The 23,397-nt window shown below is 46.3% G+C and overlaps 1 protein-coding gene across 2 annotated transcripts in view; it reads left to right on the forward strand.

Moving 5' to 3' along the window:
- The window catches only part of KIF16B (kinesin family member 16B), a 306,272-nt gene that overhangs the window by 278,089 nt on the left and 4,786 nt on the right, over nt 1-23,397 (forward strand). The window lies entirely within an intron of this gene.

A 23,397-nucleotide genomic window follows, 5' to 3' on the forward strand; every position in this document is an offset into this window, starting at 1 on the left:
ACTGTGGAGAAATTGGAGGCCAGGAGACTGTGGTCCATGAGGAGGTGGGGCATTCTAGGGTTTTAAGATCCTCAGTGTAGAACTCCTCTAAGGAAAGATGAGTTTCAGGGTGTGGCCATGCTTACAGACTGGTGAGTTAAACTGTAGAATTAAAGTGTTTGAAAAGATCCAGAAACTATTACAACTGAGGTTTGGATGGATCATTGTAGAGCTCTAAAAATCATCCTATGAGATGGCCTGACCCTGATACCCAACTGAAGAGTTTATTACATTCAAAGCAGAGATTATCGTGGTGAGCCTGCTTGGCCAAGTTCTTGTAAAGGTTTAATGGTATCATATAAACAATGTAAAGCTCACAGTAGAACTGGTGATGGTTTTCTTTACTGAAGCCTTACCCACCTCAGTTATCTAGACTTGTCTTTAATTAAAACCTGTGCAGAATGACAGCATATGAAAACGAGTTTGTAAACCAGCAGGACATAGCTGTTGTCGTCTCAGCTTACTCAGAGCTCTGAATAAATGCACCAGGTGCCGGCCGTGCCGCAACAGAGCAGGCATGTGTGCTCTACGTTTGTGAGCCCAGCTCTCGGGGGCTCTTCTCTTTCCACTCTAGCTTCCAGGGCAAGAGCAAAGTTCAGGGCACCCTTTCATTCTTGGTACTCTCAGGTGGAACCCATATTTGTTCTTCCAGGATCACTGCTTAACCCTGTATCCCTACTGAGCCATCAGCTGTTGAGCATCAGTGTTAACATCTCCACCGATACAAGCCTATGATGGTGGTTTACCTGTGGCTGTGGCATTAGTCCATATGGAATGGATTCTACACTTGGAAGGAAAACAAAGGCTTATATTTTAAATTAAGTATATTTCATCTCATGTTGACTGTTAAGTCTTAGAATATTATGTTCTTGTCAAGGAGAGAGTGTAATTCAGCTTCACTTTAATGGAAAGTTAACATGAGATTCTTGAATTAATTTCATGCAACTATTGTGTGATTTGCTTTTTCCAGTCTAACACCAAGAGTCACTGACTTAGTGGATTTTCATGTGAAAATTAACATTAATTTTCCCTTGAATTTCCTATGTGATTTAATTCAATATGGATTTACTTAGTTCCTGGTACATACTGGGGATAGTTTGAGGTATTACATAGAATATCAGGGTGAATGAGCCATCTCTTTCCCTCTAAGAGCACGTGTTTACATTGGTGTATAAATACATAAGCAACGTGCAGAAAGGTGGATTCCAGTAGCACACATTTGTACTGGCGCAACATAACATACAGAGTGTTTGCACAAGAGGAATTACCTGCCAATTTCTAAAATCCAGAAATAGAGTTTTACAAACCTCTTCAGGCCACTGGAGCTGCACAGAGCAGCGCCATTGGGTACTTACAGATGCTTCCATAAGCAAGCATCCGATTGCATTTCCGTCTTCTTTGCTGTTAAAATAGCTCCAAGATTGGGACCTCGTGTTTGAGTTTTTCAGCAAAAAAAGGTCAAATGTTTTCACATGAAAGACATAGACACCTACTTTATAATTTTTTTTTTTTTTAAGTCTCTCAGTCGTGTCCGACTCTTTGCAACCCTATGGACTATACAGTCCATGGACTTCTCCAGGCCAGAATACTGGACCGGGTAGAAGGAAAAGCTACCCTTCTCCAAGGGATCTTCCCAACCCAGGGACTGAACCGAGGTCTCCTGGATCAAAGGTAGATTTTTTTACCAGCTGAGCACAAGGGAAGCTCAAGAGTACTAGAGTGGGTAGCCTATCCCTTCTCCAGTGGATCTTCCAGGGCCAGGAATTGAACTGGGGTCTCCTGCATTGCAGGCAGATTCTTTACCAACTGAGCTATCAGGGAAGCCCTACTTGTGAAAATGTTGAAATAATTATTGTAAAGGTGATGGGTAGCAACAGAAATTTATGCCTCTCATGAGCTGTTCTAGAGATTAATTTTCTCACCACGGAGAGAGGAATATTAGTGGTGTGTGTGGTGGTAGCCGTGAGGGTCAGGGTGTGTAGCACCACAAGAAGGCAGGAGTGAGTCACGACGTCATGATGCCACTTGGAGAAGGGTAAATTTGTCCTCCAGAACTCACTCTTATTGACAGACTTGTATGGGACCCACCCATCCAGAGTTATGGGGCCCACTCTGTTTTATACCTGGAGAATCTGGCCTGTTGCTGCTTTGCATCTCGTGCTCTAATGCCACCCCACACTTTTGCTCCAGAAGAGCCACAGTCTCTGGCGGTTCTCACGTGGGCAGATCTCCCTGTTGCTGCCACTGTGGCCCCACTGAAACTAGTCAGTGTAAATGTGCATGTCGTTGACAGAGCCTGACATCGGGCAGCCGGAGGGTTCTGATAGCAACTCTCCCTGTGTGACACGCTTCCCAGCTCCCCCAGCCCTTCTAGTAACGCAGACTACTGCCCAGCAGAGAAGGTTGTGGAGGTAGCAGGAAACGACCACATCAGTCTGTCTGATGCATTTATCTGGAGTGGAAGGGTGCTTGTTATCAGTACTCTACTTGAAGGCAGATACCATTGCCATTGGGTCGAACCTGCCATTGTTGTAGGTCAAAAATGGTGGAATGCTGGCAGTTCCCAGGCTTTCACATAGCACTACAGCTGTCTCCCATTCACTGTGTGTTTCTTACTGAGCGCCAGGCCTGGGCAAAAGGCTTGGTGCATCATGCCACTTATTCCTGCAGCCAGCTTTTGAGGGCTTCTATTATTATCCCCATTTTACAGGTGAAAACATTAAGTCTTGGGGAGGATAAAGAAGGTTGTGTAGCCAGTGAGTGGCAAAGCCTCAGTCTGCACTAGAGTGTCTTCAGGGCAGGCACCTCCTCTTAACCCTCACACACTCTCAGTCTGAGGTGAAGCTGGGTCTGTCACACACTTTGTTCTGGAATGTCCGTGAGACTTCACTTCCACCTCTTTTAAGACCCTTGTTATGCTCTTGCTTGTATCAAAAGGTACGTTTATGTCTCAGATTTCCCCGTTGTACTCCAGTTACTTGAAGACAGCAGAATCGACGTCTAATGGAATTCTCAGTCTCCCATGATACTTTACATGCCTCACTTTCACTGAATTCTCAGAAAATCTACCTATATTATCTCCAGTAGATGAGTTTTTGTTTTGTTTTTGTTGATTGATGAGAGGTGCATTTTGGGTCACTAATTGCAGAAAATGTTACCATCTACTTGAAACATTTCCACTAATCATCTTATAGTCTGTCATTCCAAGGAGTAACTCTAATTAATGAAAACAAGGGAATCCTTTAAAATAATAAAGTTTTCGAGAATAAAACCACCACCTTTGGAGATAGGTGCTCCAATTTCACCTTTGGAGAAATTTCTCGGATGTTTTCTTGAAAGTACTAGAGCAGTCAGGCTTCCCAGGCAGCTCAGTAGTAAAGAATCCACCTGCCAAGCAGTCAACTCAGGTTTGATCCCTGATATGGGAAGATCCCCTGGAGAATGAAATGGTGACTCACTCCAGTACGCTTGCCTGGGATATCCCATGGATGGAAGAATCTGGTGGGCCATAGTCCATGGGGTTTAATCCATAAAATGGTAATACTAATAATACCCACTTCGTAGAGTGGTTGTGAAGGTTAAATGAGAATACATGCAAAATCCTTGGATAGGTACCAGGTACATAGCCGACCCTAGAAATTCTTCTGTTAAAAATTGCTACATTCCAATTGTCATATGACTTAGAGTTGACTTTTAAAATTAAACAAAGTTCTAATTAATGCAATAAGATAAGGACATAAAAGATTATTCAGATTCAGAAGGGAGAAATAAAGCTCTTACAAATCACGTGATTGTCTCTATAGAAAATCCAAAATAATTGACAAGAAATCTCCTGAAACTGATAAGCAATTATGACAAGATTGCAGGATACAAGAACAATCACTTTCCTATATATCAGCAATGAAACATTGGAATTGAAATTAAGAACATAATAGAATGTACATTAGGACCCCAAATTAAATACTTAGATAAAAATTTAATAGACTGTATAAGATCTATATGAAGAGAACTATAAAAACTGATGAAAGAAAGAACTAAACCAATGAAGATACAGTCCATGTTTATGGATAAGACTTAATAGTATCAAGATATCAGGTCTTCCAACTTGGTCTGTGGATTCACTGCAATCCCTCAGCAAGTTATCTGTGGATATGGACAAACTGATTCTCAAGTCTGTATGGAGAACCAAAGGACCCAAGATAGCTGGTATAATATTGAAGGAGAAAAAGTTGGAGAACTGACACTACCCAGGCTTCAAAAGCTACAGTAATCCAGACTGTTTGTAAAATGCAAAATTAAAACTCCTAGAAGATAATGTAGGAGGAAACCCAGATGACCTTGGGTATGGCAGTGATTTTTCAGATACAGCATCAAAGACACAATCCATGAAAGAAGCAGTTGATAAGCTGGACTTTACTACAACTGGAAATTTCTGCTGTACAGAAGACAATGCCAAGAGAATGAGAATACCAACTTCATACTGGGGAAAAAATATCTGCAAAAGACACATCTGATAAAGGACTCATCCAAAACATACAATGAACTTTTAAAACTCAACAATAAGAAAATGAAAAACCCAATTAAAAAACAGGTAGAAGATCTGAACAGGCACGTCACCAAAGAAGATGAACCCATGGCAGATATAGGAGGGAATCATTTGTCAGTTGGGAATGCAAAAATGAAATAGCAGTGAGCTACCTCTGTACACCTATTAGAATGGCCAAAATCCAAAACTCCATGAATATCAGATGCCAGTGAGAAGGTGGAGCAACGGCAACTCTCCTTCATTGGTGGCAGGAATGCATGATTCTGCCACTTTTGAAGACAGTTTGGAAGTTTCTTACAAAACTAAACACACTCTTACCATACAATTTGGCATTTGAAATCATTGGTGTTTACCCAAATGAGTTGAAAGCATATGTTCACACAAAAACCCACACATAAATGTTTATAGCAGCTTTATTCATAATTGCTAAAACTTGGAAGCAATCAAGATGTCCTTTGGAGGTGACTGGATAAATAAACTGTGGTACATCCGGACAGTGAAATATGAATAACCTTAAAAAGAAATGAGCCATCAAGTCTTGAGAAGACATGGAGGAACCTTAGATACATAGGACTAAGTGACAGAAGCCAATCTGAAAAGACTGCTTACTGTATGATTCCAACCATATGACATTCTGGAAAAGCCAAAACTGCAGACCCAGTAAAAGCGTCAGGGGTGGGGAAGAATGAATAGGCAGAACACAGAGGATTTTCAAGACAGTGAAACTGCTCTGCTTGATACTGCCATGGTGGGTACATGACTTAATACATTGTCAAAGCCCACAGAATAGGGAAGAGTGAACCTAACGTGAACTATGGACTTGGACAATGATGTGTCTGCGTAGGTTACTAACTATGACACATACAACCTTCTGGTGTGAGAATTTAATAGTGGTTGTGTGTAGAGAGCTGGATATGAGAAATTTTGCTTCCTCTCCACTTTTCTATCAACTTTTACCTGCCTTAAAAATAAAGTTTATTTATGAGTTTTATACATTTTTTTTATAAATGTAGTCCTCACACATTGGTAATCTCCTTCCTTTCCTTTTTTTCTGCCTTCATTTTCCTTCCACTTCTGTCCTCCCTCCATCCTCTTATTTTCCTCTTGTCCTTTAATTGCTTTGCTCAAGAAAGGAGGGAAGGGTGGGTGGGTGAGCAGGGAGGTGGGTGAGTGGGTGAGTGAGTGTGGCACTAGTAAACATTTTTCTCAGGAGTTTGAGTTTTAATTATTATAAGGAAGGTGGTCATCATCTAGACAAATTATATTTTTATACATACTTTCTCTACTGCTAAGCATATAGTAATGTATATTTCATTAAGAGTGACTCACTCATTACTCTGAAATTTGGACGTCGCTATTTTATCTGTCTTTGCCAAGCACCATTTTTATTCACTTGTTCTTTCCACACTCAAGGTAGATATCGGTCTTTATGAATCAATGATTTTGAGAATATGCAAATCAATGAGGTGCCCACCCAGCACAGACCACCTTTGTAAATTAAGACATTTGAATACCGAAACGTTTCAAAATTAAAACCTTTGAATAGTGAGGGAAAAAAAAAGAAGGAAATCTCTTGTAATCACACAGAAGCATAAGCTAGGTGAGAGGACTGGTGGAATACTGATGTAATTGACAGGCATAAAGATTATCTTTCCCTGTAATTTTCATGTATCGCCACAAAGGCTTTTCCTCACTGATGCTTGGTGCAGAGGGCCTTCACGTTCACTTGCCTTGTAGTATCACTTGGGATATTCTGCGTGACCTGTTGCTACTTGTAATTGCACTGTCGGCATGATATGTGAAGACTTTTTCTTCAAGGGTCACTTATGAAATCTGAAAACGGGCTGCCGCTTCCTCTGCCCCTTTTCTCTGTTCTTTCTTCCACTTTCTACAGTACTAAAACTAAGTTCCCCTTCATCCAGTCAGACAGGAAAGTTGAGATGATCTTCTGTCAAGTTAGTGTGAAGAAGCAGAAGGACTTGAGTACGTTAATTTTAGCATCAAGATAAAGTTAGAATGTCCATGTAGAAGAGAAGATCATCCTCTCTCCAGGACATGGCCCTGGTTCTCCCTGGGGCAGAGGGCCTTCTTTGGCAATCCTGTGCAACCCATTCTGGCTCCAAAGAGAAACCGCCTTTACCTAAGAGTGTTGGGTTTGTTGATAGCAGGTGTTCAAAGAACTCTTAGAATCAAGGGATGCAGCCTGTAAAATTAGCAAATTTCTGTTCTGCAAAAGGATATATAACCATCTCCAGCTTTCAGTACACTAAAGGAACTTTGAGATATCATGAGATAGAAATTGATGGCTTAGACATTTTGTTAAACTTTATTTTTTATGACAGTGTATATTACAAAAGCAGAAAGAATGATGTTATAAGCCCAGTGCACCCTCTCACATCACCCAGCTTCATCATTGTCAGCATGTGACCTGTTGCGTTTCATTTCTACCTCAGTCACTGTACACGCCCATTCACAGGGTTATTTTAGAACAAATGCCAGATAGCATATTGCGTGCTTATTTCACTCAGTCTTGTCCAAGTCTTTGCAACCCCATGGCCTGTAGCATGCCAGGCTCCTCTGTCCATGGAATTCTCCAAGCACGAATACTGAAGGGGGCAGCCATTCCTTTTTCCAGGGGATCTTCTCAATCCAGGAATTGAACCCCAGTCTCCTGCATTGCAGGAGGATTCTTTATCAACTGAACCACTAAGGATATCATATTATTTTATCCATAAATATTTTAGGATGAATCTCTTTAAAAAGTGTCTTATAATCTATAGATTTCCCTTCCCTCTTGTTTTCTCATCATTTGTTTGTTGATGAAACCATGTCATTTATCCAGGGAATTCTCACGTTTGAGGTTTTGCTGGTTGCATCCCATGGTGCCATTCACCATGTGCCTCTCAGTTCAGTTCAGTCGCTCAGTCATGTCTGACTCTTTGCGACCCCATGGACTGCAGCACACTAGGCGTCCCTGTCCATCAGCAACTCCCGGAGCTTGTTCAAACTCATGTCCATCAAGTCGGTGATGCCATCCAACCATCTCATCCTCTGTCGTCCCCTTCTCCTCCTGCCTGCACTCTTTCCCAGCATCATGGGCTTTTCCAGTGAGTCAGTACTTCGCATCAGGTGGCCAAAGTATTAGAGTTTTCAGTTTCAGCATCAGTCCTTCCAACGAATATTCAGGACTGATTTCCTTTAGGATGGACTGGTTGGATCTCCTAGCAGTCCAAGGGACTCTCAAGAGTCTTCTCCAACACCACAGTTCAACCAGTTGTTAGATTGAGTGGCTTGATTGAGTTCAAGTCTGATTTTCTGGGGCAGAAACACTGTAGAGGTGGTGCGGTTGTTCCCTCACATCTCAGAGGAGGCACGTGATGTCTGGTGGTCTCCCTCTTGATGGTCTTTGCTGTCTGTGTTAAAGCAATCCATTGACCATGGCAGTCACTGCCCATGCTCATGACCACTTCCTGTGCACGATTGGGCCTGTCTTGCATGCATCAGTTGAGTCCTTCCCGTCTCCAAGGAGCTCATGGTCCTGTCGGAGCAGAGATGACTCATCAAGTAACTACTCAGACAGTCATGTACCACCTCCAAGGTTATCAGAGGACATGACTCCCAAAGCAGTTGTCCCCAAACCTGTGTGGCCAATCTTTGAATTTATCTCAAGTAGCTTTTTGAAAGATACAGTCTCAGACTGTGTTCTAGTAGATTCTGATTCAGCGAGACTGGGATGGGATCCAGGAATCTGAGTCTGCTGTAGAAAGATGAGACTGGTGTCGATGTAGACAGGGAAGGAAAAGCCAGATCCTAAAGCTGTGTTCCTGACTTTGGACCTGAGCCACAGGACAAGGAGGCCCATGGAGCGCTGTATGCAGATGAGAGGAGGGCTGACATTTGAGGACCCTGGGGAGCGTGGAGGGAGCAGGGGAGACGGCGGCAGCAAGAGCAGTGGCTAGGCTGTTACTATCTCCAGAGAAGACGTGACTGTGGCCTCCAGGAGGGTGTGATGGCCGTTGGCGTGGAGGAAAGTGGGCGGATTAGAGAGACACACCAGGGGCAGAGTCAGTGTGGCTCGCCACTCTGTTGAGTGAGAGCCGAGGGCAGTGATGAAGTGAGTGTGGGTGCCCAAGACCTGCAGCATTCATCTGAACCAGACAGTGAGATTCCATTTTACACATATTTGTGTCTTTTGCATTTCTACACACAGTCGATGACACTGAAATAGTGCTTTTTTTTTTTTTAGCTTTTCCCTAGCTTGGGGTTTAGAGGTCCCAATATGTGCGGTCGGCAGTCACAGGTCAGGGAGAGCGTGGTCCAGAGGCCAGAGGACCAGGGGAGCTGGTGGAGTGCGTTCCATCCTGCAGGCTGATGTTTCTGTTCACACCCGGAGACGGGAAGGACCACTGTCCCTGCTCAGCACAGTCAGGCACGCATTCTTTTTACTCGGGGGAGGGTCTGCCTTTTCATTCAGCCTGTTGGGTGAGGCCCACACACGTAAGTGAGGACCATATGCTCCACCCAGTCTGTTGACTCAGATGTTCATCTCATCCAGAAACAGCCTCACACACACACACGGAAATAGCATTTGGAGTAACGTGCCAACCCGCTCCAGGATTCTTGCCTGGAAATCCCATGGATATGGAAGCCTGGCGTGCTGCAGTCCATGGGGTTGCAGAAGAGTCAGACACGACTGAGCAGCTGAACAACAACCAAGTATCTGGGCACCTAGTGGCCCAGCAAGTTGACACATAGGATTAATCATGACAGAGCCCATTTCTGTTCACCCCAGATGCAGCTGCAGTGGTGATTTTTCCATTTTTGAGGCTTTTGATACTCTTTAACATCAGCCCCAATGAGAACCCCACCTCAGTCCCCAGTAAATCCTTAACATCTGTCCTCTTCCCGGCTTCCACCCTCACTCACAAGGTGTTTGGGGCTTGGCAAACAACAGGGATCTCCGGCTCTTTCCTCTTGATGGAAATAGCATCAGATGAGAGGATCGCAGCACAGCCCAATACGGCGGGCTTCAGAGCTGGGCCTGCTCTGCTATGGAGTTCAGTACTGAACATTTTTCATTTCCTGGGTCACTTTTAAAAGCAAAATGAAACGAGGCTTGAATATTACAGAATTAAACCATGGCTGGAGGATTGTTCCTGCTCTCCTCCTAGATACAGCGAGGGACCCTTCTGTATCATGTCTCATGGCTTCTGACGCAGAAGCAGGCATCCCCAGCGACGCATGGAGCCAGTGGCCTGGCCTCCCTCCTGTCGCCCGCGCCTGGGGGAAGCTGGCCTGCTTCGCTTGAGATGGCTGTGAGCTCCAGGCTCCTGTTGACCTCACCGTTTACCCTGTAGAATGAAATGCCATTTTCGTCTCTTCTCTCTGCCATCCCTTCCATTTCACACTTGCCGCAGCACATCAGGGATGGGGAGGGACGGTCTTCTAAACTGAAGCACTTAATTAGCTCCCGGCCCCGGGGGAGTGTCAGAAACGCAGCTAAAGCGGAGAGAAAAGCTGTGCTGGATGATGGAAAGAAAACCCGCCTCCTTCCAGGGACACCGAGTTACTACAATGGTTTTGGAGTTAGTGGCCGTTTGGAGTCACGTCTATGACGGTGTCATCTTTATATCATTCATTTCTAGCAGTGTTCGTGTCTGTTCAGTTCCACTTGCTCATTTCTGCCAGAAAAACTGCTTTTTCCTTTTGCCTAGTGCACACATTGTCCTGAATGTAGATAAAAGAGTGTCCCAGTAAAATTCTAGTCCCTTCTTGGGAGCCAGGTTGTCCTTTAGGGCCCCTGATGATGATGGCATAGCTGCATCCCCATCCTGTTATTCCTCACTGGAGGAGGAGACATGCAGTGGATATGTTACTAATTACAAGTAAGATAAAGCGTGATCTTGTTCTTGTTCAGTCGCTAAGTCGTGTCCTACTCTTCGCAACCCCGTGGACTGCAGCATGGGCAGGCTTCTCTGTCCTTCATCTAATAAGATATATAGATTTAACTGTAGATTATATTATGTGAATATGATTATAGGCATAGTTATAGCTATATAGGTAGAGTAAAGAGGTTATAGCTGTATAGCTAATAGGTGTGTAGAAAGATGTCAGTTTTAGAGATAATCAGTATTGTGTATAGATACGATTCTATAGAGTTATATAATACAGCACGAGGCCACTCTTGTGAAAGCGTGAAGCCCAGGAGTCCGTGGAAGGACTACAGTGTAGCCCAGGCCCAGGGCTTTGTGCCAATAGCCGTCTTGACTTCTCCCACCAGCCTGTCGCAGTCCTGCCTGGCGGGTGGGGACTCATGGGCCCCTCGCTCATCTGAACGTTTTGCAGTCACTTGATGATAGATTCACTTAGGCTCAGTGCATGAAACCCTATTCGCCTGAGTTCTTATCACCTAAGGTTGCAATAAAACTTGTATTATAATTCCTTTAAAAAGGACTGTTTAGCCTTAGGAAAGTAATGAGTCAGCTTGCTGTGAAATCAGAAAGTCCTCATCAGAAAACCACACGCTGAAGTCACAGTGCGAGCTCAGGGTGGGGGCAGCAGCTGGGCCAGGAGCAGAGACTGACACGCAATGCCCGGCTCCCGGCATGGGTACCCCCCCCTTTGCAGTCCTGGCTGAGATCCCTCATGCCCCCCAGGCCCATCCCACAGCTGATACATGCTCCTCCCTACCCCATAGCCCCCAGGGGATGCTGGTCCTGCCCGGCAGGTCCAGCGTGTGCGGGCAGTGTCCCCAGGGCCCCTCAGCTCTTCTCCCCCAGCCTCCTCCAAAGCCGAGGAGGACCCAGCCCAGCTGGGAACCAGAGGGAGGCTAGGCACTGGAGGGACCCCACAGGGAGGCTGCATGTCTTTCTGTGGGGAGCCTGCCAGCTCCCCCTCCTTTCCGGGGTGATTGGAAGTACAGTGTTCGTGTTTCTCAGCGTCCCCAGCAGGACCCAGCCCAGCCATATGTGCACAGCTGTGAACCCGCTCAGCAACAGCCCCTGTGTGGCTTTTCTCCATTTTTCTCTCTCCCTCGCTTTCCCACCCCTTTGCTTCCGTGTCCAAAGTGCGTCAGTTGCTCGGTCATGTCCAACTCTTTGCGACCCCATGGACTGTAGCGCACCAGGCTCCTCTGTCCATGGGGATTCTCCAGGCCAGAATACTGGAGTGGGGAGCCATCCCCTCCTCCAGGGGCTCTTCCCAACCCAGAGATCAATCCCAGGTCTCCCGCATTGCAGGTGGATTCCTTACCAGCTGAGCCACCAGGGAAGCTGCAAGGTCACCCCTAAATAAGTGACCCCAGTCTTTGCTCTCAGAGGATCTCACGCTGCCCTTATGGGTTGGGCATATACCCTTTCTGACCGTTTTGCTTTTGTTCATGTGTGCGTTTATGTGTGAGAGAGAGAGTGAGTGTGTGTGTGAGTGTGTGTATACAAGCCTGTTGCCCTGTTCTGTATGTGCACAGTCTGTAAAATCAGGGAGTCATGGATGCGCTCACACAAGCCTGGCTCACGTCTGCCCTGACCTGCATCCTCCTGTGCAGCCTCCCAGGTTGTCTCCCCTTCCTGCGCTCCGTGTTCTCCTCTTTCTTGCCTTATTCCCTCGTTTCAACGGAGCACATCCCTAGGAGCTTTCTGAGAAAGGACGCACAGGAGGTGCATTTCTAGAGACATGTCTGATGAGGTCTTTCTTCACCCGCCGCTGGCTGGACAGGATATATTAGATGGAAACCATTCCGTCCTGTAGTTTAGGGGGCTTGTTTCACGGTCTTCTGACTCCAGGGCTGGTGGCAGGCGGGTCGAAGCCATCTCGGTGCCCAGCCCTTTGTCTGTGTCATGATTCTATCCACCTCTGTCCCCAGCATTTGGAGTGCTCAGGGGTCTTCTCTGGTGAGCAGCCGCTCCCTTCTCTGGGCCTCTGTCTGCATGGACTTTATCTCGTGTCCTTCATCTGTGGGAGATTTTTGTGATTGTTTCCTCTTCTGAGGATTTTCCTTCCTGGAGTCCCACTTGCCTGTACTGAGCCTCCTGGCCTGATTGTCCTCTTACCTCCTCTCCTCTGCTTTCCTTCTCTCCCTCCCTCGGCTGGTCCTCCCTGCAGGTTTGAGAAACTCTGTGCCACGTGGTCCCTCTCACCCTGTCATCCTTTGCTTTAAAGCTCTGCTGGTTACTTTTGCATCTTTTCATGTTATAAACCTGAAGGCCTTGCTTCTTGCATCTGGAAATTGTTGATTTGTGTATTTCCATGGGTCAGTGTAGTTCCTCTTTGTACATTCCCTTTGCTGCAGCAGCCCAAAAGACAGGATCAGAATTCTTTCTGTGCTTTTGTTCTACTATCTCTGTCCTGTCTCCATAAAGTTCTCTGCTCACTATTTATATGAACACTGGCGGATCATCTTTTCTCTCCTACCGACCCCCGCCCAGTCGGCATGAGGCTTTCTTAAAGACGCTTCAGTCCGCTTCCCTCCATTCATCAGATTTGTCTGCCGAATCAGTTGTGCTTTTCTTAGGTGACAGGTGTACACCATGTCCTGGGCCCGCAAACCTCGTTTGTTGCCTTTGTAAACTGCATCTTTATTTCAGGGTTCTACTGGTTATTTGTTTTCCCTAGACAATCGTTTTCTCTTCCGTACCTGCCACTTAGGTTTTTCATAGCAGTAATGAATCAGTGTAGTTGCAGCACTTCGAGACAGTATTTGGGGGGAACAAATGGAGAACATCAGTTTGTTCCAATTCCGTACAGTTTTTATCTTTATTGTTTGCTCATGTAAAGCTCTCATCCTTTTCTAGACAGGCTTATTTTTATTTCCAGCAGTTCACTGCAAAATGTTTACATCTGTAATATTCCAAGCAACCAGGAAAAAAAAAAAAAAAAAGACTTTCTCTAATCTATTTTCTAATTGAGATCACCTGTCTCATATTATTTATAAGTGAAATTAAGAAACTGCTATTTGAAATCAAGAAAAAATTGATGATCAGAGATGAAAATAGCAGTAAATGAAGCCATCATCTTTTTCTCAATGGGTTTTCTTCAGCCAGCTGAGGGGTCGAGGTAAGGCTCGTGCTTAAGATGCTGGTGAATGCCATGGGCAGTGAGGGGCCCTGTCTGTTCTGTCTCCACAGTCTGGGATATTTATGCTTCTTGCTGTATGTTGTGATTCCCTTTTCCATTTCCATCTATGGTGCTCATATTCCAGTTCACAAAATTGCATTTATTTGCAGTTCCTCATCAGAAAGAACCTGGGTATATTCAAGTAATAGCACAGTCCCTATAAACTGACCTTCCTTACTTTGCCAGGCAGTTTCCTCGTGGCAGAGTCTGTGGATGACGTCAGGTTAGCCCCCTGTTTCTTTGATTAAATGGCCCTATTGCCGTCCCCAGGACTCCTTAACTGGCGAGGTTTCCTTTTGATCTGTACGCTTGTCTCTCTACCCACATCCTATCAGTCCCTTTTAACTTGCACTGCACCGCTTGCCCTGCCCTACAGTTGAAAACAGTCACAGATAAGAGAGGTCATGACGACTGGAAGATTGAGGCTTATGGAGTTCTGGGTTTGTTTGGCGTTTCTCCCAGCCAGACGCCGGCGTCCAGGGAAGTGTGTGTGTCTTTGTGCCCCAGGTTGGCAGCATCTTTCACTCTCTTCTGCAGGGGCTCCTCGGGTTTTAGGAGCTGTCCAGGACAGTGGTAAAGGTTTCTAAAGTTTGACTTTGAGTTATAAATTGATTTGATAAACTTCATTCTCTATAGTAAATAAGTAAAACCCTTTGAGAGAAAGAAGATCCTCTTAAACCCATGATGTTTTGCTACAAGCATGGATGTGAGAGTTGCACTGTGAAGAAAGCTGAGCACTGAAGAATTGATGCTTTTGAACTGTGGTGTCGGAGAAGACTCTTGAGACTCCCTTGGACTGCAAGGAGAATCAACCAGTCCATTCTGAAGGGGATCAGCCCTGGGATTTCTTTGGAAGGAATGATGCTAAAGCTGAAACTCCAGTACTTTGGCCACCTCATGCAAAGAGTTGACTCATTGGAAAAGACCCTGATGCTGGGAGGGATTGGGGGCAGGAGGAGAAGGGGATGACAGAGGATGAGATGGCTGGATGGCATCACTGACTTGATGGACATGAGTCTGAGTGAACTCCGGGAGATGGTGACGGACAGGGAGGCCTGGTGTGCTGTGATTCATGAGGTTGCAAAGAGTCAGACACGACTGAGCGACTGAACTGAACTGAAGGTCCTAAGGAAAGAAAACCCACGCCTTTCATTGTCTGAGATCTCATTACCTAATGGCCATCTCTGTGTCAGTCATCTAATTGAGTGTGTCTTTCAGGAAGCACACGGATTCAACGTATATATATTTTTCATTGAGATGCTTAACTCTGTAGGTAATATCTGTTTGGTAAAGGAATTTATTTTCATTTCCTTATATGAATTATAGACCTACTCTGTCCTCTTTGAAAATTAGAGATGGTGCGTTTAGAGAAGTTTGGTCTGGCTTTTCTCCCTGCCTTCACCTTCCCTGTCATCACCAAACCTCAGTCCCTGTGAAGGGGGTCAGTGGAGCAGATAATCCAGATCTCCAGCTAATCCTCTCTGTTGGGCAGGGTCACAGGCCCACCACTCGGGGCCACAGTCCTCTTCGTACCTGGGACGTGACCGTGGCTCCCCCTGGGGTGCAAGGCAGCATGTGGACCCTGAGAAATAACTCCCAAGGCAGGAGGATAATTTGCCAGGCAAATAGCCCCTCAAGGATCATCAGGGGCTCCTGGCCCAAAGGACAAAAAAGGAGCAGTGGGTCTACTTCCCCCAGAGTCTCCAGAGCTCACCCCCTGGCCCTGAATTCACAGACTCAGTGTTACTCAACAATGGCCCAGTTCAAGGCCATCCAAGGAACACGTGCCATCGATTATACAGAGGACCTTAGGTCAGACTTGAAAGGGAAGGATCGCCCTGCTCACCCCCAGGCACAGCTGGTAGAAAGGGATGAGATTGTCATTCAGGGTCTTGAAGCGTCTCACTGCACCCTGTTCCTGGGCTGCACTAGGGGTGGAAGCTTAGGGGTGCCAGGAATTCTCAAGTGTTTCAGGACCAGTTCTTTACATGCCTTGTAGCCAGGACATGCCACGCAGCAAGTTCAGTCTGTCAGTTACGTTGGTCACTGGGAGTCGTCCTTCTCTTTCCATATGTCAGGAACCTCTTTGAAGGCTTATGCCGTGCTGGGAGGAGTCATGAGCTTAGAAAGAAAAGAATAGGGTTTGGAGTTTGTTTTTTCCCCAGATGTCACTTTACATAATCTCATTATTCAAAATGATCTTTCAGAGGATAATTTGACTTATAGTTAGATTTGTTTAATATGATTCCCCATTTTGAAAAACATGTGAAGTCATCCTTCTTTTAAAGCAACTCTTGAAATAAAGGGTCTGCCAGTGACTGATACTAGGAGACTTTGGGGAAAAAAATATTCCAGATTCTTGCTGTCCTCTACTTTCCTTTGAAGGGGGAAACATGAAATACTTCCATGCTTTAAGCCCATGTAAAAGAAGAGAGAGTTAACAGATTTGCCCAACAACTTCCAGAGGACCAAACTATATAGATAATAGCATCAATGGCTTAATAAAGACTCCTTGTGAATTAGGCCCTGCCCCAAGCGCTTTTACAGACAGTAGCTCATTTAATATTCTGATCCTTAAAAGACAGTCCGGTGAGGGAGCAGAGGAGTTCAGGGACTCTCTGTCCCTGTGCCGTAATGTCCCCACGCCCAGCGTGGTGGCTGAAGGGTTACTGAGTGCCTGAGGCGCTGGCTCACAGGGCAGAGTTGGACTCCAGCTGCCTGTGAACCCACCGGCTAAGGTGTGTCTCCAGGGCTCTCTTCCAGCCTCACCTCTGTGCTGAGGGTGTCAAGTTGCTCTGCATCTGTCTTTAGCCGGTTACCAATCTCTTACAAAGAGACCCAGTAAACAGAAGTCAAAGAACCAGAGTGAGCCCTGGGTGCTGGGCTCCTCCCAGCGTCCTGGCATATTTTGCTTTCACCAAACAAAGTTGAGAGTGTGGCCTGTGAGACTCCGTCACTCCTGGCTCACAGGCGCACCAAACACTTGACTCCTCTCTTCTGCTCTGGAAGCCAAAAAGATGGGACTGCTGTTGACATGTGCTCTGGAGAAAGGCTTAACAAGCTTCTCAGTTCAAGCAGACCTTGGCTTTCTCATGTGGCCAGTTTGTTTGTGGGGTTTCACCCTGACCTTGCTGCTCAACCCGGCTGGGTCATCAGGACCATTGAAGCTACTTAATACCCCAAGCCAAAATGTCAACCTATAAAAATTGAATATCACATGGACTTGAAATGCACATCCCTTATAAAATTTTTAAAGCTTGCTAGATTTTATTAAAATATGTGAACCAGACTGAGTATATTAAATTTATGAGTCCAACTGATGCAGTACAATAATTCAATACAATATGCTTATGTCATTAAACTCATAAAGAAGATTCTCTGAATAGCGGTAATGAATAGTTCGGATTCTGTAATCACAGACTAACATTTTCACCCTGATGAATTTTAAGTGGGAGCTCTCAGAATTCTATTTAACATCAAGAAATAAATGCCATATTTCAAATGATGACTACTTATTCTAAGTATTTACTTTAAAACCTAGGGTAGGAAAGAAGTACCTGCAAAGACAGAATTATTCATTAGAAATACGGAAAGGGTTGGAAGAGGTTGGCATGAAGTAGAATAGGACTGTAATTTATGGCTAATCATAAATTATAAACAGAAAACAAAGAAACTTCTTCTGTTCAGGTTTGAGTGATACCATTTATTCCTTCACCTCTTACCTTTTCCCAAATATGTGTATTTTGGTAATCTCTTAGTAATAACCTACCCAAAAGTGAGTGCTTTAAAGAAACTACCATTTTGTTGCTTATGATGCTGTGATTCTGGAACATGGGCAGGGCTCCGTCGGGTGGTTCACCTTTTCCAAGTGTCACTGTCGGGTCAGGGCACGGGTATGTGGCAGCATTTGGATCATGGCTGCACTGAAGACTGGGCTCAGCCAGGGCACCAGAACCTGCAAGGTGACCTCTTCACTCTCAGCATTACCTCCAGGGCACTCTCTAGGTTAAAGCAAGTCCCAGGACTTGTCCTGGCAGGACTCTGTGGATCAGAGAGAAGAGAGTTTGGCAGGATACATTCTGGACCCCTGGTCTAAGACACCCCGGTGAGGAAGCAGAGGAGTTCAGAGACTGGTTGAGAACCAGTCTGGTGGGCAGTGCAGAAGCGCCTCCCCCATGCTAAACTGAGCGCAGTCCAGTCCTGCTGGACCAGTGGCCGTGCCCCAAGCTCTGCTACCCCACTGTGAGGCTTTATACCCACTCTGCCGTCTGCCTGGAACAGGCTTCCTTCAGAATCTTTCTCCAGTGTCTTCACAGGCTTGATTCTTACTCACCCCTCAGGTCTTGGCATGGTGAATGGTGAATATCGCTCAGTCATGTCCGACTCTTTGCGACCCCATGGACTGTAGCCTACCAGGCTCCTCTGTCCATGGGATTTTCCAGGCAATAGTACTGGAGTGGATTGCCATTTCCTTCTCCAGGGAACTTCCCGACCCAGGGATCGAACCCAGGTCTCCCACATTGTAGACAGACACTTAACCATCTGAGCCACCAGGGAAGTCCCTAGGTCTTGGCATAAATGTCTCCAGTCCCCAGGGCTGCCTCTCCTAGGTGCTCCAAAAGTATCTCATTCCTATTTTTTTTTTTTTTTTTGGAGCCATATTTTAATTCCTGCTTCCTTGTCCAATCTCCCTGAAAAGCCTGCATGTTACTCAGGATGGACATGAAGTTTGTCTTTTACTGAATTCCCAGCAGCACTGGCAGGAGGAAAGCTCTCAGTTAAGTATTTGTTTGTTGAGTTCATGAATGGGGTCTGAAGAGAGAGGGATCAACAGAGAATAAACCTTGATTTAGTCCTTAAAGGATGAACAGGATTTAGATGATGGAAGCTCAGCACCAGGAAGAATGACTCTGAACCATGAGGAGATGGTGTGGGCCGCCAGGTGCCCTAGGAGGGCAGGCTCTGTGTCTGTCAACACCCACGTGCCCACTCCCCGTGTCACTTCGTGGGGAGCAGGGTGCAGTACCTGTGCAGTGGTTGAGCAAGCTGCTTGCCAAAAACTGTCCTAATTTTATCAGAGCATGGAGGACATTTGGAGGCATGTTGGTAAAGGAACCCAGCATGGTTGATCCAATGGAGACAAATTTTAGGATTCCTAAAATAGCCAGAGAGAGGTGTTCAGAGTAGAATGTATGGGAGTTTAAAACTGGGAAGACTTGACTGTGAATAACATCAACCACCTGGGTTGGTTCATAACAAACATGGCCAGTGGTGACCAGACCTCTCTGGGGTCTAGAAATATCCCAGTGTGTCTCCATCCAGGCCAGATTCATCTTCAGAGCCCATCAATCAATGATTAATTCTCCAAGTACTGCAAGGTAAATGAGACCTCTAAGTCAACTGGACTGAGAGTTGTCTTTAAGCTGCCACCCTGGCTAATGAGTTCTGGAAATGAGCAATGCCACTGAACTGCCTTCTCTGTTAATATGTCATGGTGGAAAGGTGGCTCAAGCCCTTTTACATTTTTAAAGAACATTTCAATTTTAATAATTTCAATAACTTTAAATTAAATTATGGATTGGTGTTAAAATTTTGTAAAATGAAAAGAGCTCCACAACAATGAGATGGCCGGGAAATCATTCGGATGACACAGCTGGGGTGAAATATCGCCCGTGAAATAAGCAGTAGGCTGCAGTTACAGCCGTGAGCCCTATTAAAGCGGAAACTTTTTAATAACATAAAATGGTCATGATTTTATCCCCGTTAATTAGAATAGAAGGAAAGAAGCCAATAGATAAAAAAAAAAAAAAGTCTTTCAAATGCTTCTGAGGCCCTATTCTCATTCCCATCTTATACACACGCATACATACTCACACACCCACACATGCATGTGTGGCAGCTGATTGAAATTCAGGGTAAATTCTGAGCAGGAGAGGACAGCCCCAAAGAAAGGGGCTGCATGTGCATTTACATTTATACCTTAGCGTTACAGGCTTAAAGGATTCTCCTTGAGAATTTCAAGGACTTCCTCACGAATCTGAAGAGCCAGTCATTTTGTCTTACAGTCGTTGCCCTTGTCCAAGTCCCTGTCTCCTGAGATCTCAATCTTCTTACATGGAAACAGAGGATGCAGACACCTGTCCTCCTTCTCCTTAGACTGTCTCAGGGGTCATAGGAGCTCCTGAGCCCGGAAAGGCTTTGCAAATACCTGCTGACCCTACAGCCAGGTTCAAGGCCCCCAGGATTCTCCTGCAGACCCTGCCCTTCCCCAGGCTGAGCCCTCCACATGCTGGCCGTACTCCCTGTCACATCCTTCACTGACCCTGGGTACCACACACCTTCCCTCCTTTCCCTGTTCTCAGACTTGCCCTTCCTTCCAGATTCCAGACCTGAAAGGAGAGTGGCCGCAAGATGGGAGCGGCCATACCATGTAATGTCCCTCTGACCTCCCAGGTTTTTTCCTGGATGAGCTGTAGAGCACAAGGTCTTCCCTTTGAGCAGACTAGTGTTTCATCCAGAAGCTCCCGAATTGAAAGGAAAAACTCAGCAGAAGCTACTTCAAATCCAGCTTCTACTCAGGCCAGGAACTTAAGTACTTTTCCTTTTAGCCAGAGCCGACACTGAAATCATATTATAGGTCACACATGAATCATGTTAATATAATGACCTTCATCAGAAGTGTCTAAAGTGAAGTAGCATGTAGCAGCACATTATATTTCATATTTCCCCCCTTAGTGCAATGTATTGATTGAGGTAACAGGCTAAAGCTCTGAGATAATTGACTAAGTTCTTGCTGAACCGCCCTGTATCGCTGTAGGGAGTGTGTTTCGCTTTTCAGAACTCATTAACACAGCCAACAGACCATATTAGCCTGTGTTTTTGGTTCAAAAGATTAATAATGTTTAGTGGTTGACTTTTGAAATGGTGTTGAATTTTAAAGATTCGCCCTTGTGTGTATCTGGGTTTGGAGCGGGAGTCTTCCAGCTGAATGCTTGGCTGGGAATGGACCTCTTGCATGGGCTGACCCATCTGAGACGGTATGTATGAAAGCCTCCCAGGACGGACTTTATCCTAAGAGAGGCACCCTCGGCAGATGTCCTGAGCCCACTTCAGGCCCCCACCCCCAGAACTGGGTGTGTTGTAAGTGGGAGGTTTCCTCTTATTCTTGACGGACACCTGCTGACACCCCAGGGGTGTTGATGTCAAGCAGTAGGAAACAACTGTGGTCCTGGTGAGCAAGTGGGCTTGGGAATGGACAGACCAAGAGCTCTCCTGCTTCTGCCCTGGATTTCTTATGCAAACTCTTGAAATGCTCCACAGCACCAGCTCTGCAGTCTGGGAGAGGCTTGCCCCAGAGGACCCTGCATCCCTGCAGGCTCCACGTGGTATCTTGATGCGCTCTTTGGCTACATGAGCCCATCCCAGAAGAGGAAGACGAAGAGACCACCAGCCCTCTGCCCTGAGTCAGCCAGATGACCCATCCGCAAAGAATGGAGACGTATTTTTTCAGAAGGGAATCTGAATGTCATCTGGGAAGGGAAACAGAAGGAAGGTGGTCGAGAAATGACCAGAGCCCAGCAAGGCACTGTGAGGAAGGTCTGGGAATGTGAGCAGAGGTGCGTAGACTCTGTGTAGACGAGTAGAAGCATCACAGGAAGGAGGCCTCTGCCCCACGTTTGCATGGAGCATTCACTCTAGACAACCCTGCACCCCTGTCCCTGTGAGAGCGCCGTCAGGCCAGACGGCAAGACGCCCAGTGCCATCAGCCCGGCCCAGTGAGATGGCAGCGCCCAGAGAGGAGGGTCGGCCCGAGAAGAGGGGGCTGCGGACGGAGCCTGGGGACTGAGACCAGTCTCTGGACTCGGGAGAGTTGGGTGTGAGTCCTCACACTCCCACGCGCTGTCACCTTTAGGACGGCACTTAGGACGGTACTTGCGCCTCCTGGACTGCGGTTATTTTTCTCTGAGAAGATGGAGATAGTAGTCATCTCTGTCTCATACCCTGTTGTGGTCTTTAAATGAAATAGCCATTACGCGTTCTCACTGTGCCTGGAGCATTGCAGGCTGTTGATCAACGGCCTGTCTGTGAGAGGAGCGAGGCGATCGCTGGCCTGCCTGGTGCGTGCACGCGGGGGACATCCCCAAGGAGCTCAGGGGTGTCGGCGAGCGCGAGTTAAAGGACAGAAAGAACCCCTTTGGAGAGAAGGAGTCAGGAACCTGGTGCAGGGCGTCCTTGGCGATCTGTGTGCCCCTCATCCTTCTGCTGATCTCTTGTCCTCCTCTTCTGAAAGCTCATGGTCCCTTTTCAGGATTTTGGTTTTGTTCTGGGGGGAGGGGGCAGTTTTTAAAATCACAAGCCATTTAACATTTTGTTTGGAGCAGACCCACGAGGGCCCATGTCTCCCAGTGACTTCTGCCTCCCCACCCTGCTCAAGGCCCCTGTGCCGATTGACTTAAAAAATAAATACATAGATACATATACATATATACACATATATACATATATATATGTGTATATATATATGCCTACAACCTGTAGAAGAAAGACACTTTCTGAAGTCAAGGCGCTGTGCATGAGTACTGAAGTATCCCGTAAAGATTTGTCATCTAAATTTGATTTTCCAAAAGCATTAATAAGAAAATACCTTATATTATAGTGTCGGTCCAAGCAGCTAAAAGAAACCTAGATAAATGTCTAACATATCTATTGTTCTTAAACCTTTTTTTGCCAACTTTGAAAGCAGCTCATGGTCCTCCTGGAGAAGGCAATGGCACCCCACTCCAGTACTCTTGCCTGAAAAATCCCATGGACGGAGGAGCCTGGTAGGCTGCAGTCCATGGGGTCGCTAAGAGTCGGACAGGACTGAGTGGCTTCACTTTCACTTTTCACTTTCATGCATTGGAGGAGGAAATGGCAGCCCACTCCAGTGTTCTTGCCTGGAGAATCCCAGGGACAGGGGAGCCTGGTGGGCTGCCGTCTATGGGGTCGCACAGAGTCGGACACGACTAAAGCGACTTAGCAGCAGCAGCAGCATGGTCCTCCATCCCCAGCGTGGTGTGTGGTTTTCCCTCTCTCCCTCCTCTTCTTTCCACCCCCACCCCCGATCCCGCCCCATCCCCTCTCCCCATCCCCTAGCTGGCCCTTGCCTCTCTTTGGGCTCCTTCTCCTCTCAGTCCCTCCCATCTCCTCGGTTGCTCACTCTCAAGACATCCCCAGACCCCCTCTTGCTCTGCATTCTATGTCCTGATTTGCAGTCTTACTGAAAGAAGATTGGGTTTCATCTGACTTCCCGAGGCAGGGCTGGAATGTCTCCCAACCATGGTAGGTGTAGCCACCACTCTCAGCAGCCCTGATCTGGGGTGTTTCACAGAGCAGAGACTGGATGTGACCTCCCCTACCCCGCCACCAGGCCAGCCAGGGGTCCTGCAGGCCTTCTGTGATCCCTAACAGCTGCTGAAGCAGAAGCTCCAATACTTTGGCTATCTGATATGCAGAGCTGACTCACTGGAAAAGACCTTGATGCTGGGAAAGATTGAGTGCACAGGGAAAAAGGGGTGATGGAGGATGAGATAGTTGGATGGCATCGCTGACTCAATGGACATGAGTTTGAGCAAGCTCAGGGAGATAATGGAGGACTGGTGTGCTGCAGTCCATGGGCTTGCAGAGAATTGGACATGCCTTAGCAACTGAACAACAACGGT

This window comes from Bos mutus, chromosome 13 (assembly GCF_027580195.1).
Source record: "Bos mutus isolate GX-2022 chromosome 13, NWIPB_WYAK_1.1, whole genome shotgun sequence".
NCBI classification, from domain to species: domain Eukaryota; kingdom Metazoa; phylum Chordata; class Mammalia; order Artiodactyla; family Bovidae; genus Bos; species Bos mutus.